Genomic DNA, 10404 nt, shown 5'->3' with positions numbered 1-10404 from the left:
CACACACACACACACACACACACACCTCCCCTCGCCTCCTCACCACCCTTCAGTCCTCATTCTCTTCCTTCTGCCATCAGTGCTCTTGCAAGCATATTTATTTACCTTCTGCAGCATTACTCATAAGATGGAGCGCCAAATTCCAGCCGCTCCTGGGGCTGAAGTTGGCTCCCTCTCTCGTCCCTGCCTGGCTTCCTTTCTCAAGGTGAGAGTCGGAGAAGAAAGGAGCTAAAGGAGCATGTGGGGTGAGGCAGGCAAAAGGAGGAAGACAACCCAGGCATCCATGGGTTCCAGTACTTCCCGGGATGTAGGACTAAAATAAATAAGCGAGGGTGCCCCTGGGACCAGAAGGAAAATCCCATAGATTGGGACTGTCTGCCACTGGGATGGGTTTCAGCGCCGGGAGGTTTCTGCTTACCTGAGTCGGCTTGGAGAATTTTGGACTTGAGACGTACCTGAATCCGGGTAGACAGCGCTATGGTCCCTGGGTCAGAGGACCGCCGCCACGCGCGGGTAGCAGACGCCTCAGCTCTAATCCAGACGGCGCAAGGATGCGATCTGGGCTGTACACTAGTGCCCTCTTTCTTCAGCACTATTTTACCGCAAGGAAAAAAAGAGGGAGGGGGAAGGAAAAAAAAATTAAAAAAAAAACAGGTCACCCAAGGCTTGTCTATAATCTCATGCATAAAAATCAGTCATTTAATGGAGGGGGGGGTGCCAGGGAGAAGTGGGGAATATTAATTCCTTTACTACAATAGGGTTCTTAAACAGCTGCTAGATATATGCAAAGTCAGATCTGGGGAACCACTAAGACTGATTTAGGTGGATAGTCCTTCTATGTATTTCAAGGACGCAAATGCATTTTCTCTCCCTGGAAGTAAAGACCCTTCTGAAGGAAGCAGAGTAAATACCCGTGGAGACATCTAGAGAAAGGCTCTATTAGAAGGTTTCAAGGGGGAGGGGTAGAGGCTGCATGGGGTGGGAGTGAGCGGAGAAGGGGGATGCACACTATGATCAGGGTAAGCTGAAGGAAGACAGGCAACCCGTGGCTACATTTTCCAGGTCAAGATGTAACTAAATTGAGAATGAAAGTCAGGTCACATGAAAACACTGGAGTGTAAAACACTTATCCAAAATCCTCCCAGGCTGCCATCACCCTCCCGACAGGTCTACAGTGTTGCTTCTTGCAGTGCGAAAAGTGGAAGTTAAATCACATTCCTCTGGGAACGTGTTGGCTGAGCAGAATGTGGCCCAGCTTCTTCGGGAGGGGGGCAGGGGGGAGACAAGTGACAGTGTGCCTTTCCACTCTTGCTCAAAGCTTTCTATTTTTGTCATCTGTAGAGAAGAGAGATCAGTTTATGTGTGTCCCTTTATAGTCACCTTGTCCATGTCATCATTATTCTATGGAATGATACCATGGCAGCCTGGAGGGGACAACCACACGAGATAGTTGCGAATCCCCTTTAGTAAGTTCCATGAAACTTAGCAAAGGAAACAATGTCTCCAGTCAAGAACAGAAGCTAATTCTGTCCTGGTTCTGGTCTTTTTCACCCCCATACAGTATGTCAGATTTCCTGGATTTTTTTTCCCTTTTCCATTAATAATGCACCAAACTGGGTACACATCCTTTAGTCCTAAAACATCTCAGTTCTGGAAGTAATCATAGGTTTGAGGAAAATAGAAGGTATGACATTTGACTTCCATTTTAATAATGCTATTAATGCATTGAACCAGGTACACACACATTAGTCCTAAAACATCTCAGTTCTGGAAGTAACCACAAGTTAACTTGAGGAAAATAGAAGGTAAGCTTCTGTCTTCACACATAGGGTAAAATGGTTCTCTGCTGGTACCCTAAGGAAGAGGTATGCTCTAAGAGCAACTCACGAGTGTTCACAGTGCCCCATCTCATTCCTTTATTATCCATTTAACTTCCATTTTTGATAATACTATTCCAGTAAGATAAGCCCTAAATATTATTTTCTTGGCATATTTCATAGACATAGTTAATGTACAAAGATTTCTGTGCATACATAGACCATTAAATATGATTTTTAGGATTAAATAATGCACTGTCTCTGCAATCTACATTTAGTTTTAATGTGTACTCCTTAAACCTGAATATTTTTAATATATCACATTGGCATAATTTAGAAAAGATTCATCTACTGACAGAATAATTAAATGTTCCGATTTATTTGTTCTCAAAACAGTCCAAGTAAAAACTACATATTCAAGCTGGCTGAAACAATTTTAAAGAGAACGAACTTGGGTGTCATGACAGAAGATATATGCATAAATTATATATTGCAGGTATTATGAAAAAAATAATTTCAAATGCATCAATTTGAAATTATCAATTAAATTTATTGATAACTATGTCAGACAAAACTTTAAAAGTCAACAAAGATAAAAGGCACAAAGAAGGCATTGAGAAAGGAGAAGACAAAATCATTTAAATATGCTTTATATTTCTGGAAATTAAGACTCTACCAAGACAAGCAGTATGCAATACATATGCAGACATCTAAGGGAAACGTCTATTACTAGGATTGAAGGGAATTTCTAAAAGGATGAATTACATACATACTAACAAATACAGGTCAATACACTATTATATAAGAGTTCAGCCGAAACCGGTTTGGCTCAGTGGATAGAGCGTCGGCCTGTGGACTGAAAGGTCCCGGGTTCGATTCCGGTCAAGGGCATGTACCTGGGTTGCGGGCACATCCCCAGTGGGAGATGTGCAGGAGGCAGCTGATCGATGTCTCTCTCTCATCGATGTTTCTAACTATCTCTCTCCCTTCCACTCTGTGAAAAATCAATAAAATATATTTTTTAAAAAAAAGAGTTCAAAGAATGTTAAAAGTGCATAAGCTCAGAGGTACTACCAATATAAATCTGTGATGGGAGGGTAGTATATTACATTCAATATGTGATTTGTAGCAGGGTAAAAGGTGTTAGGAGTATTTTGGTTTGGGAAATCCATTTAAAACAAAATATAATGGAGATTAAGCAAAAGAATACCAACATGTTATCTCAAGATAAAAATTTCAATTTGCTGCTGTATCCGTGGCCAGTTTGGTTCAGTGGGTAGAGTGTGGCCTGAAGATCCCAGGTTTGATTCCAGTTAAGGGCATATACCTGGGTTGCAGACTTGATCCCTGGCCCTGGTCTGGCGCCTGCAGGGGCAACCCTACCCCAGTTCCATCGGAGACAAACATGTCCCGGGCTCTCCCTGTACCACCGAGACCTCTTTACTGCCCTGGGCTCAGAGACTGTGGGGTGCGTGTGTGTGTGTGTGTGTGTGTGTGCATATATGTGTGTGTGTGTGTGTGTGTATATATTTAATATATATATATTAAATGTGCTGCTGTAACAATGAAGGCAACAAAATGTCCATCATCCTTATATGGTGATAAAACAAATATTACCTGTAAATAAAATTGTCATCACTCTCCTTAGAAATGTTTGCACAATTCTCATTGCTCTTCATCATAAAGGACATCACAGAGAAACTAGTTTAGATTATAAATGAGCAAAAGGATGTAACATTTTCGACATAAAATCGGTTGAAGATTTATAGTCTTCTAATGAGAAAGGTAAGACATGTTTGAAAATAAGATTTTTAAAAAGGAAGAAAGTAATGGATAGTCCAGCTGGTATTGCTCAGTGGTTGGGCACCAACCTATGAACCAAGAGGTCACAGTTATATTCCCAGTCAGGGCATATGGCTGGGTTGCGGGCTTGATACCCAGTCTGGGACATGAAGGAGGCAGCCAATCAATGATTCTCTCTCATCACTGATGTTTCTACCTCTCTCCCTTCCTCTCTGAAATAAATAAAAAAATATTTTAAAAAAATAAATGGAAAAGCTAAACACATATTCAAAATTTTAGTGTACTCTATGAGGTATTATGAAAAGAAAAGTTTACACAGCAATTGAAATATGGAAGTGAAGTATACACAAGAGGTAAAAACTCATTAATGAAGAGGTATTACTGACTGAAAATAGAAATGGGATCAAAGAAGGTCTTTGAAGAAAATTGATTTGTAGAAAATTGATATGTAATGTATCACTAATGAATGTTCAAGGTAGATCAATGACATGGCAAATGAATAACATGCTTTTCCATAAAATACTGTGCTCTATGGACAATTTATTTAACCTAGTTTGATATTTGTTACATTCTTATTTTTAATTCATGAGTTCAGTAAAATAATTCAGGCCCCAGTAAGAAATTTTAGTTTATTTATCCAATTTGCTGTCTACATTGCTTAAATCAAGAGGGAAATTGCCATATCCTTCATTGGACTTTATGCTCTGAACCAAAGGCAACAAAAATTGTAAAATAAAAACTGTTATTTTTTTAAATCTTTATTGCTGAAAGTATTACATATGTACCTTTTGTCCTCCATTGACCTCTTCTAGCTCACCCTACCCCCACCCCATGCCTTCACCACCCTATTGTCTGTGTCCAGGGGTTATGCATATATGCATACAAGTCCTTTGGTTGATCTCTTTCCACTCATCCACCCTCCCCTGCCTTCCCTGTGAGATTCCACAGTCTGTTCCATGCTTCTATGTCTCTGGGTCTATTTTGTTCATCAGTTTACTTTGTTCATTAGATTCCACATATGAGTGAGATCATATGATACTTGCCTTTCTCTGACTGGCTTATATAACTTAACATAATACTCTCCACTGCTATCTCAAAGGGTTACGATGATTCTTCTTTTTCACTTCTGCATAGTATTCCACGGTGTAAATGTACCATGGCTTTTTTATCCACTCATCTACTGATGGGCACTTGGGGCTGTTTCCAGATATTAGCTATTGTAAATTGTGCTGCTATGAACATAGGGGTTTAAATTGTGCTGCTATGAACATAGGGGTTCATACTTTCTTTCTGATTAGTGTTTCAGGTTTCTTAGGATATATTCCTTGCAGTGGAATCGCTGGGTCAAATGGGAGTTCTTTTTAATTTTTTGAGGAAATTCCATACTGTTTTTCATAATGGCTGCACCAGTATGCATTCTCACCAACAGTGTATTAGGGTTTCCTTTTCTCCACATCCTCGCCAGGACTTGTCATTTGTTGATTTGTCGATGGTAGCCATTCTGACAGGTGTAAAGTGATACCTCATTGTCATTTTAATTTGCATCCCTTTGATGATCAGTGACTGAGCATTTTTTCATATGTCTCTTGGCCATCTGCATGTCTCCTTTGTAGAAGGTCTATTTAGATCCTTTGCCCATTTTTTAATTGGATTTTTGTCTTCCTTTTGTTAAGTTTATAAGTTCATTATATGGGTTGGTTATTAAACCTTTATCAGATGTATCATTCCAAATATGTTCTCCCATACAGTGGGCTCCCTTTTCATTTTGTTGATGGTTTTGTTTTGGTTTTTTGGCTGTGCAGAAACTATTTTTACGTAGTCCCATTTGTTTATTTTCTCCTTAGTTTCCTTTGCCTTAGGAGATGTATGCATAAACATATGGCCACTAGAGATATCTGAGATTTTGCTGCCTATGGCTTCTTTTAGGATTTTTATGGTTTCATGATTTACATTTAAGTCTTTTACCCATTTGAGTTTATTCTTGTATATGGTGTAAGTTGGTGGTCTAGTTTCATTTTTTTGCATGTATCTGTCCAGTTTTCCCACACCATTATTAAAGAGACTGTCTTGACTCCATTGTATGTTCCTGCCGCCTGTGAAAATATTAATTGAGCATAATGGTTTGGGACAATTTCTGGGGTCTTTATTCTGTCCCACTGATATATATGCCTGTTTTTGTGCCAGTACCAGGCTGTTTTAATTACAGTAGCTTTGTAGTGTAACTTGGTATCTGGTATTGTGATCCCTCCATCTTTGTTCTTCTTATTCAAGATTGCTGCAGCTATTTAGGATCTTTTTTGGTTCCATATAAATTGAAAGACAAAAATCACATGATCATATCAATAATGCAGAAAAAGCATTCAACAAGTACAACACCCATTTTTGGTAAAAACTTTCAGCAAAGTGGGAATAGAGGAATCATACCTCAACATTTAATAAAGGGCAAAAATGACAAACCCTAAGCCAACATCATACTCAATGGGAAAAAACTAAAACCATTTCCCTTAAGAACAGGAATAAGACAGGGATATCTGTTTTCACCACTCTTATTCAACACTAGAGGCCCAGTGCATGAAATTCCTGCAAGAGTAGGCTTTCCTTCCCCCACTACCGGCACCAGCTTCCCTCTGGCACCCAGAACCCAGTCTTCCCTCACAGCCCTGGCTTCGTCGGGAAGGTTGTCTGGAAGGCCATCCAGTCTAATTAGCATATTATGCTTTTATTATTATAGATAGCACTGGAAGTGCTAGCTATAGTAATCAGACAAGAAGAAGAAATAAAAGGCATCCAAATTGGAAAGGAGGAAGCAAAACTCTCATTATTTGCAGATGACATGATATTGTACATAGAAAACCCTAAAGACTCTATCAAAAACTGCTACATTTAATTATAATAAGGCCTCAAAAACTGCTACATTTAATTAATTAATAAGGCCATGTAGCAGGATACAAAATCAACACCCAGAAATCAATGGGATTTTTATACACTAATAATGAAATCTCAGAAAGAGAAACTAGACAAACAATCCCATTTATCATTGCAACAAAAGAAAATTAAGATACTTAGGAATAAAATTAACCAAGGAGGTAAAAGACTTGTACTTGGAAAACTATAGTTCGTTGAAAAAAGAAGTATAGGAAGATATAAACAAGTGGAAGAATATACCATGTTCATGAATTGGTAGAATTAACATCATTAAAATGTCCATACTACCCAAAGCAATCTACAGATTCAATGCAAGCCCCATTATAATACCAATGGCATATTTCACAGATCTAGAACAAAAGCTCTTCATTTTAGTTACTCAAACATTTTTTATAAAACATGGTTGATTAGCAAAGCAAACCAAATGGTTTAAAAGAAAAAAAAAGTCAAATTTAATTTTTGACTTAATTAAAATTAGACTATAAGCATATATGCAGAGATAAAACCAAAAGCATCAGATTCCATAAGCAACTAGAACTTATTAATGGCTCTGTGAATTCATGTAGATGGACTGGAAAACACATTTGGCCACATACTGTTCTGCCACAACTGTTCAAACTTTTATTTTTATTTTTTTAAATATATATTTATTGATTTCAGAGAGGAAAGAAGTAAGAGAGAGATAGAAACCTCAATGATGAGAGAGAATAATTGATTGGCTGCCTCCTGCACACCCCACAGTGGGGACCAAGCTCCCAACCTGGGCATGTGCTCCAACCTGGAATCAAACCATGACTTCTTGGTTCATAGGTCAACACTCAATCACTGAGCCACACTGGATGGGCCAAATTTTTATTTTTAAAGTATTAAAATACAATTGAGGAGAATGTAGCAAAAACAATTATTCTGAAAGCATAGTGAAGGCCACAATTACTGTCTGTTTTACTACCTGCTGTCCCCAGTGTCTCAAACAGTGTCTGATTTATGACAGGTGCTAAAATATTTGTTGAATAAATTAATGGATACATTCTTTCTGAACATTAAAAACAGCATTTTTAATGTACTTTTTTAACTTTATTTTTATTCTTCACATTATTGCAGATGTCCCATACCCTTCCTGCCTTGCCCACCTCCAACCAACCTATTTCACTTAGCATAATAATCTCCAGGTCCATCCATGCTGTTACAAAAAGAGTTCCTTCTTTTTTTTACAGTTGTGTAGTATTCTATTGTATAAATGTACTACAGCTTTTTTATCCACTCCTCTCCTGATGGGCACTTGGGCTAAGAAGATCAAAGCCAAGTAGTTTAAAGATAAATATCATATGATCTCACTTATTTGTGGATTCTAATGAACAAAATGAATTGACCAACAAAATAAGACCTAAAGCTTAGAGGCATAGAACAGACTGACATACCTTGATGTGGGATTGGGGGGATGAGAAGACATAAACCAAAGAGCTTATATATTATATGCATAGCCCATGAACACAGGCTATAGGGTAGTGAGTAGAAGCTGGGAGTGGGAGGGTAAAATGAGGGGGGAATGGGAGATATTTGTAATACTATCAACAATAAAAAATTTAAAAAGACATTTCAAATTTTTTCACATAATGTAGGGATATTAATTATTTTGCAACTGTTTCTCAAGTGCAAGTAACTAGACTAGTTAATATTAAACTATTTAGAAACACATGTATACTACAAACTTTACTACACTTAAAGTATTTAAATTTGTTCCAAATGTTATGAAACCATTTTCATTACTGTGTTCACCAACAGCAAATAAAACTTACAAAGGTAAAAAGACGCTAATACATAAATGAAAACTAACTGTTATCCAATGTATGGCTATATGATTTGAAAAAAAAACATGAAAAGACTTTCAGAATCATCATATGAGATGCATAAAATGGACATATTATCCTAGTCAATAAATGGGAAATCTGAGGCACCAAGATTCTGTTCCTTGCCTGAACTTAAGGAACAAATTAGGGGCATTGCCACATTACACTACCTTTATTCCAAATTTATAGAAACCACCATGTGAACTGAGCTGTGTTACTTATTTTCATTTTTTTCTTAAGCTTTGAACTGATGCTCTCTCATCAGAAAATACTTCAGTAATAAAGAACATGAATTTGCAATCCTCTCCTTTTGGCCTTTCATCTGTTGAGGGCATGTGCTTTACAGGTGATTGTTCTATTTGCTTAAAATAACCATCTTTTATAACAGTTCTAATAATGGCAGTAACCTACTTGCACAGTCTCATAGTCAACTTTTAAACAATTAAGAGAAAAAAGTATCTAAATTTTCAGATCTAATAAAAGCTTTCATTAGAAAATGATTATCTTATTACTGTTTCACCTACACACAAAAAAATTAAATTCTTGTTCCTGTTTAAACAGCAACATATTGCCTCACTGTAACAAAAAATAAAATAATTAGAAAAATAAATAAAAATTTTCCATTGACCCTGATTATTTTCAACTCCGACTGCATCTCTCTCCACTCAACCAAATCTCAGAAAGAAACTCTATACTAGATGACCACTTCTCTTCCCCTCTTCAACCTACTGCAAGCAAGTTCCCCCTTTATCACTACTTAAACTCCTCAAGCAAAAGTCACCAATGATTGCCTAAAATATTCATGAAATCTTTTTAGATCTCTGCTTGTTTAATTTCTCTCCAGTGTTTAAGTGCTAACTGCTCCCCAATGTTAAAACTCCCTTGGCATATGGTTTCTGTGACTTTATGCTTTATAGGTTTCCCATCTTACCACTCAGCCCATGTATTCTCAGTCTCCTTTTCAGCTCTTTCTCCAGACCAGACATTTCCTCTAGCCCCATCCTCATGTAGTCATTCTTTTACTCATTCAAATAATCTAAATCAAGTGCCCCTTGTAAACATATCTAAACACAGGCATCTGAAAATCAACAAGACCCAAACAGAAATCACCTTTTTTTCAAATTGTACCTACTGATGTACTTATCTCTATAAAAGTCACTACAGATTGCTCCCTCCTCTCCATTCCTCTGAATACTGTTTTAGTCCATACCATATCTGAGCTCCCCAGCTGCAATGGTGTTCTAACGGTCTCTCTGCTTCCAAAGTCTTCCCATTCATTCCATCCTTCACAGCATGACTAGAATCATCTAAGACACAAATTTGACCATTCACTTCCTTGATTAAAATCATTCTGTGCCCTCTATATTTTGCTAATAGAATAAATTTTAAATGCCTTATCAAGGTATTAAACATTCCCCATAATGAAACTGTTGGCTAATCCCCCATTTAATTTTACTTCCTGCTCTTCCCTCACCACTTTTTCACTTTTGTTTTTCATTTCGCCTATGTCCAACAGTCTGCAATGTCTTCAAATAATCCAGTCTGCTTTACATCTCCTGGCCCTCACACTTAAAGGTTCATTTTACTGAAGATACCTTATCTTCTTGTCTAGGAACACACCCATTAATCTTCAATATTCAATTATTCTTTCCTCTATGAGACAATTTTTAACCATCCTAACAAATAGTTTTTCATTTGCTCATATTGTGCCCTCACAATAATTTTCACTTCTATCATAGCACATATAAAAGTTTATTACATAATTTTTAACATATGTCTATCTTTTCTAACTAGTGACAAAATTGACAAGGATGCTTCCTCATTCAACTTGTAAAGTGTTTGACACACAATTTTATAAAGCATTTACTGAACAGAATTTATCATATGAAAGCTAAAAAAGGATTCCTACATATGTGACATATTTATCCAAAGAAATAAATATCTAATTATATACATTCAAGTACCAAAGCAGGTGTGAGGGGATAATTTAGAGATGGAGGAGTGGAGAGTTG

The sequence above is a fragment of the Myotis davidii genome, unplaced genomic scaffold (assembly GCF_000327345.1).
Source record: "Myotis davidii unplaced genomic scaffold, ASM32734v1 scaffold292, whole genome shotgun sequence".
Lineage (NCBI taxonomy): Eukaryota > Metazoa > Chordata > Mammalia > Chiroptera > Vespertilionidae > Myotis > Myotis davidii.
Note: the sequence above shows the minus strand (reverse complement) of the source record.